Source organism: Pinus tabuliformis, chromosome 2_2, assembly GCF_031772625.1.
Source record: "Pinus tabuliformis cultivar Carrire ecotype Pingquan chromosome 2_2, CPIR1, whole genome shotgun sequence".
Classification (NCBI taxonomy): Eukaryota; Viridiplantae; Streptophyta; class Pinopsida; order Pinales; family Pinaceae; genus Pinus; species Pinus tabuliformis.
Window position 1 is genome coordinate 1,060,630,258 of NC_142300.1, and position 8,168 is coordinate 1,060,638,425.

The 8,168-nt window shown below is 35.0% G+C and overlaps 1 pseudogene; it reads right to left on the reverse strand.

Annotated features, from left to right (window-relative positions):
• Positions 1-5,162: 5,162 nt before the first annotated feature.
• On the reverse strand, positions 5,163-6,858 carry LOC149197044 (putative UPF0481 protein At3g02645; annotated as a pseudogene).
• Positions 6,859-8,168: the final 1,310 nt, after the last annotated feature.

An 8,168-nucleotide genomic window follows, 5' to 3' on the forward strand; every position in this document is an offset into this window, starting at 1 on the left:
TTTACGGAGGGCTCTTACTTTGTGATGGTCCATTGGAGGAAAGGAAGCTCTGCATTTCCGTGATAATATGGACCCAACGAAACTCTTTGAGGGACATATGCTTCCCTTTTTGTGTCTTTCAGGAACTTTGGAACCCTGAATATTAACACATCGGACGGCCGTCTGGGACAATGGGATCCTCTTGAATATAATTTGTCCATTCCGCTTCGGTGATCCATCGACTTCGCGGTTCTTTACCTGTGGTTAATTGTATCAGTTGCTGCTGTTCTTCATCACTGTTGGAATTAGATTCGGTCGGCGCTTGCCTTGCATCGCCAGACATTTTATTAAAACAATTGCAGTGTAGAGATTACTTCGTCTCTCTCTTCTTATTTCCTCAACGCCTTACTTGCATTACAAACTCAAATAAACAAGTATCAATCATCGCAGTTCTGACGAAGAAAAGAATACATCGCACACAGCAGCCAAAACATGAGTCTGGAGGGGGCAGAAATACATAGAAGAAACCAAATAGCAGAATGGGATGAAAGTGCACAACAGAAATCATGAGCCAGAAAGAAAGCAGTATGAGTTGTAAAGATTACACAATGATAAAGTCGTAAAGACACCCTCAAGCATAAATAGATTCTGATCCTACAGAATGGTTCCGTACGGAACCTCTTCTCCACCCATCACTTGTGGAAAATTTTTCAATTGAGAAGTGGTTAAGGACTCAACATTAAAAGAGTACTCCGAAACACCTAAAAAGTGTAATTCTATTTATTTATCGATTTTGGAAGTGGAGCACCACGATCTTCGTTTAAGAGAATTGTGAACGTTTCCTTTTTTTAATATTGAGGTTTTGGATTTTTTTAATTTATAATTTTGTTTGGAAAGACTGAGCAAGAAATAGAAAAAATATACATGATCACAATAGATTATAACAGGAATGGTCATTTTTTAATGTATTATATAAATCTGATAAATTACAAAAGGTATAGAGTTGTTATTTTTTTTATTAATCACATAAAATTTGATAATTACAATGAATTTAGTGAAAAATATTTAATATTTTCTATAAAAACTCACTCAAAATAACTTTAACATACAAGCACACAATAAATTAGACTTTACCCAAAACTTAACTTTACAACTCTTCACACTGAAATAATTAACTACCTTTAACATTTTTCATTTTATAATTATTATAAAAATATAATTTGATTATATCATAATGAGAGTACATGTCAAAAAAAACTAATGCTTTTAAATATTTTCAAAATATTAAAACATATATAAATTTTACAGCTAAATTATGTTAAAATTTTAAATAAAATTAATTAAATATTTTTCCAAATAAAAAATTTAAACTGTTTTTTTTTCAAATATACGACTGAAAAATGCGTAGTAATGAAGTCAAGAATCCAATTGAAAATTCTGGAAAGCCAACTGCTATTGTGGACAACCAACCTTCTGACTGGTTAACGATACTTATAATGAAATTAAATGGTAGTACGAAGAATGCCTCTCATCGTGCGATTGTGGACAACCACCCTTCTGACAGGATAATGATACCTATGGATCAAATTAATTGTTGGTATGAAGAACGCCTCTCATCGCGAAATTGTGGACAACCACCCTTGTGACTAGATAACGATACCTATGGATCAAATTAATTGTTAGTATGAAGAACGCCTCTCATCGTGCGATTGTGGACAACCACCCTTCTGACTGGTTAACAATACTTATAATGAAATTAAATGGTAGTACGAAGAGCGCCTCTCATCGTGCGATTGTGGACAACCACCCTTCTGACTGGATAACGATACCTATGGATCAAATTAATTGTTAATATGAAAAATGCCTCTCATCGTGTGATTGTGGACAACCACCCTTCTCACTGGTTAATGATACTTATAATGAAATTAAATGGTAGTACGAAGAACGCCTCTCATCATGTGATTGTGAACAACCACCCTTCTGACTAGATAACGATACTTATAATGAAATTAAATGGTAGTACGAAGAACGCCTCTCATCGTGCGATTGTGGACAACAACCCTTCTGACTAGATAATGATAACTATAGATCAAATTAATTGTTAGTATGAAGAACGCCTCTCTCGTGCGATTGTGGACATAAAATGATGCTTAGCTATGGTTCACGCATGTACACTTGGACTCCATCTTAGTTGGGGTGAAGAGTTAAGAGCTAGATAAACAATCTGAAGTGTTTGTGCCTTCCTTTTCTACATGTTTCATTACTATTGATGCCATTGTCTTAATAAATATGTCCCTCCACACTAGAGGTCGTGAGTTATCTCTATCTTTGGTTTAATTCTTGTAGGTTAGTTTTTAGTTTTTTTCGCTCTTGTTGGCGTACTTAGAGGGAAGACCCAGGTTTGGAGTAAATTTTCCAACAAAGTCCATCAAACGCTCGCCCTTGGGAAGACCCAGGTTTGTAGTAAATTGGCCAACAAAATCCATCAAAATCTCACCCTTTGGGCATTTCCCATGAACATGTGAAGTCTCACTCAAGGGATCTATGAGGGACTACATGAACCTAGACAATTCTACAATGATGAAGGTCATGTAGGTTCTACACTTGTCATGAGTCCTTATCCAATGCTTAGTTATTCAAAACATAAAATTTAAATATACCCCTATTATGTGCAATAAATCCATTAATATTCTCAATAAAACTATGAAACAAACACAATTCAACATGTGTTCAACATAATCCCAAAACAAAGACAATTCAACACAATATGCATAAACACAAATATTATTCCAACACAGATCTTTATCATTACTAAGAATTGCACATTACCTTCCAATTGTCACAACTCACCAGCCTAATAGATCCGTTGATACATTGTGAAACATCAACCACAAATTCCACATTACCTTCCAATTGTCACAACTCACCATCCTAATAGATCCGTTGATACATTGTGAAACTTGTCTTTGAGGTTTCTGCGAGTCTCATAATTATTTAGATTATCTTCCGGATACATCGCATTAGGTTTCTTTTTTTATCGACGTTTCGAACCAGCAACGGTGGTTCATCTTCAGGACAATGCGATGAAGAAACTTAGCCTTTCCTTGCAAACTCTGCAATTGGTGTAGGTATGAAGGAGGGGGTCGATTTACAATAGCCTCAACTTTTAGAGTATCTATTCATATACCTTCTTTGGACACAAAAAAACCAAAAGAGCCAACCAAATTCTATGTAGAAGACAATTTATGCGGATTAAGACGAATATTATAGTGTTGACAATGTAGAAAGATTGCTTGAAGGTGGTCTGGATGGTCATGACACTTAGCAAAATGAGTTGGTAAGTCATCTAGATAAGGTTGAACAATGTGTTTAATATCATGAAACGCATCTAACATTTCTCTCTGAAAGGTAGCACCATCGTTTTCAAGACCGAAAGGGAGCTTCTTATAAGAAAAAGTCTCCCATGGACAAATTCGTCTTGCATTGATCAATGAGTAATATGTTAATCTTGCTGTAACCAAAAAAACCATCCATAAAAGAGAAGATTTCACTCCGAGCACACTCGTCAGTGATCTAGTCAATAAAGGGAATGGGATAGTTATATTTATGGCACGCAAGATTGATATCACAATAATCAACACAAACTTGGATTTATCCCTAACTTTTAGTAACAGGTACAATGGGATAGGGTAAATAAAACAAGCCTTTACAATTTTTTCAACTTCTCCCTTAATAGTAGTGGCCTTCCTGGGATGCACGGGATGAATTAATTGACAAACAAGCTTGTTGAAAATGGCAACAAGAAATGCTAAAAATAGAAATGTTATAAATAGCATTTTAGGTATCAGTGTTGGACATAGCAACAAGTAATGAAAAATGGAAATGCTAAAAACAGAATTTCTATAAATAACATTTCGGGTTAGATTCCAATTCTAGTTAGTCCCTAAACTAAAATTGAGAAGTAAAATGCGAATTTGATCTTAGCAGCTGTTTGAAAAATAATTAGTTAGCTCAGTTATCCGAGTTAGGTACAGTTAGATTAGTTGCAACAGTTTTTGGAACTAATTGTGAGTTCAGTTAGTTAATGCATGCATGCATGTAACTGCTGCACTTCAGATAACTAAATATTCTCTCATAAATAACTCATGCGTGTCAGTTCAGTCAGAGACCCAGTTGAGATCAGAGGAAGGGACAATGTACTATCAGTTGGAGGATTTTTCCTATATAGGAAACTCATCCATGCAGAAGGAATTCTCTCCTTCACGATTGCGCAGTTACTTTTGAGTTTGGTGAGTTGTGTGAGAGGTGAATTCACACAGGTGGCAGCCAAAACACCCAGGAGAAACTACGTAAGGAAATAGGAGGCTTGGAGGACTGGAGGAAGGCATATGTTGTGTCTATTTAGTCTATGAGCAGCATTGAGGGATTGTACTGAGAGCTAGATAACTTGTGAGCTAAAGCTTTGTGTAATCCAGACATATTTATTTGTATGATATTTTAGCTTAGGCTTTCCCTAGAGTATTCTTCTGTGTTCATGTGTGATTGCTTTCTCATTCTTGGTTATATGTGTTCTATTTGAATAACAGAAGAATCCACAACAAATTGACAATAAGATATTAAGATATTTTCATCGGACTTAACATAGCTCACACAGTTAAACAAATATTTATCATGTCCACACAATGTTCATGCAAATTTCGAGCAGGGTCTCCATCGAGATTATATGCACCATTTCCTAGCACTTGATAATGAAGAACTCGTGAGTTTGGAAGATAATGCCGGATTTGACCAGCCTCATCGTTTACAGATGGCTGTTGACAACACACTTACAAACAGACTGTAACGAACACACAAAAATATATCCACATACTTATATTACTCTAAATTTTACATATCTAGGAGGTTACATTTCTCACCTACTTTTGGGCTCTCTATAAGAAAGTTACACCAAAATAAAATTTGCAATAAAGTTATATAATTCAATATACAATATTTCAGATATATACAATAAGTAAGGCTTTGAGATGAATTAGCTATCTTAATTTGATACTTTAGTTGAAATATATCTCAACCACACCTAAAATTGAAAAAATTAAAATCATTTTTCAACCACATTTAAAACTTGAAACTAATTGACAACGTCCTACCCAAACATTTCATTTCACATAGAAATTACACTAACACATCACTTAATATCTACCAGACAAAGGTAATAGAAGTTAATATCTCCCATACAAAACTCCCTCTCCGATCCTATACTCGGTACACGTCACTTAAGCCAACTAAACTGTGAGGCAACATCATCCAAAGTTCAATCCTGGCTATTACAACCGACTACACATAATTTACACTTCATATTTTTTTGGATGGTAAAAGAGAGGGGAGGGGAGGAGAGGGGAGGGTCTACTTCTTATATGTCGATATAATTGTGAAGATTGTTTGCAGCACGGTGAGCAAAAGTATGACAATTGCGGCCGTCAAAGATAAAGCTTTCAACGGCGATGAAAAATGATCCTGCACAAGCTTTCCAATCTGGACCTTCATTTCATTATTGTAGTGCGCATTCACCTTTTCTGTCAGGTTGTCGAAGACATGTTCCTCATACAGGGTGACTTCCTTGCATAGACCGTTGAAAAGGTCGGCAACCTTCTTGTCACTCCCGAGCCAGTTTTTAAGGGCGCCCATTCTTCTCATCAAGGCCACGTCTTGTTCCGTGTCGATCATGAGACAAATGTAAGAACTCACGTAATTTATTTCAGATGGCTTGCACATCTCATAAGCGATCAAGTTACGGAATACTCTCTCTGTGAGATCCATGATAGAGATCGGAGGAAGAAAAATTGTGGCGTTGTTCTCGTCAAACTTAATTCGCTTGATGCAGCCTCCCTGGAGTGGTGAAAATTTGATCCCAGCATTTCTTAATTCTACTGCGCGAGGGATTCTTTCGGTGTCATTCATTTCTTTGCTTTTTCCTTGGAACATTCTAATACACATTCTATTGCAGCAGTCAATGGGGATGCTACACTTACCTTCATCTACAGGTTCACCCTCTTCGGAAGCTGGAGATGCAATTACGGTGTGCAAGAAATCCAGAAGATGATGATGATCACAGGACCGTTGCTCATGTATATCCAAATTTGTTTTATCGAAAGCTGTGCGGAAACTCAATATACCTTTCGCCAGTTCGAAAAGCTCTTCTTGGACACCAACGGCCGTGTTGAGCTCCAATTGTAGTAGCTTTAGGAGAACGATGAAAGGTATTTGATTTTCAAGAATCAAAAGGTCGCCCCATACATCTTGTGCGTAGTCAAGCTTCTTTTCCCCAAAAATAGGGTCATAGTAGTTACCCGCCTCGACTCTGGAGAGTTTATCCCCACGCAGAGTTCTCAATACTTCTAGGAGGAAGCAACCGTCCAAACATAGCATCCGAGCAAGGGTCTCTCCATCGCAATCGATGTTTTCTTCGTAATTGTCCTGATTTGATTCTCCAGCTTCAGGATCTGCTCCATTGCATGATTGGCGAAATCCATATCATTTGGATCAACTGGCAGGTTCTTATTAGCATTGAATCTCTTCATCATCATACGGAGGGCTCTTCCTTTGTGATGGCCCATCGAAGGAACCTCTGCACTTCCGTGATGATATGGACCCAAAGAAACCCTTCGAGGGACATATGCTTCCCTTTTTGTGTCTTTGAAGAACTTGGGAACCCTGAATATTGACACATCGGTCTGTAGCCTGTTACGAAGATGGGGACAACGGGGATCATCTCGAATATAATCAGTCCATTCCTTTTCGCTGACCATTTTCTGTAGCGTAAGGTAATTGTATCAATTAGCTCTACTGCGACATCCGTCTATCATCACTCTTGGAATCTGGTTCTCTGCATTGTGCGCAGCAATTCTAAAATATATTAGTGGATAAAATTCACCATATAAATCATAAAAAAAAATAAAACTTATAAGATAGTCATTTTTAAAAAATAAAAACCAATCCTATAAACATCAAATTATATAATTAATTTAACATTTTACTCTACATAAATTATTATTTTTATAATAAAATAATTTAATAAAAATATATATTAATTATATTAATTTATCGTTTATAAAAAAAATCCAATTGAATGAGCATAGAATTATGTGATTCAATAGAAATGTTGTCATTCACAATTTATTACTTTTATAATAAAATAAATTATTAAATAAAATTATTTATTAATTTTTTTTAATATTTAAATTATATAAATTTATACTAAATATTTTTTTTGTAATTTAGAATAAAAGAATGAGAAATCTTAAAGCATTTCTCTCCATTTCGTAGATGTTAAACCAAATGAATGGTGGTCTAGAGTAAGAAGCCTGTTTCAAAAGAATAAAAAAAAATTGAACTCCTGATCAACAAAAACAAACAACAATATTAAAGAATTTAATTAACAAATAAATAATATTTATATTAAATATTTCACAAAATAATTTTTATTTTATTTATATTTATAAAAAACAATTATTTTATTAAACTCAAAAATTATAATTATTATTTTTTATAAAAAATAATAATATTTTATAAAAAATAAAATAATTTTTTTAATTATTATATACAATAATAAACTCAAATTTCAATCCAGATAAGTTTTCCCGTTTATGGAAAAATATAATGGAAATTTTGAGAACATCATGAGGCGAGACATTAATGTTCAACCCTTTAGTACACTTTCAGAAATGTTGCTTCACCAACCGCCTCATCTTCTTCGCAAGATCCATATCTTCATGAAAATATAATGTTGCTTCACCAACAGCCTCATCTTCATCGCAAGATCCATATCTTCATGAAAATATATATGAGGTAGATATATTCAAGATTCATATAAACCAATGGCCATCGTCTTTCAATAATTATAAAAATATATGCGGATGTATGTTCGATTGCTGAAAGCCCAATACAATGATTGAAGACTTATTGCCTTACTTCAGAGCAAGGTAAACGTGGCCAATGTGGAGAGCTTAACCATCACTAGAAATGAAAAAATAAGGTGGTGTCGGTGTTTTCGTGCCATCGTTTTCTCTTTTGTTTTTGTTGGACATCGCTTTTGCTTTTGTGGATCGTTGTACAGTGGCATGCCATCACTGTGACTATTAGTGTATGTTCTTTCCAATTGCACAATGCATAGCTAGACAGATTGACTCTCA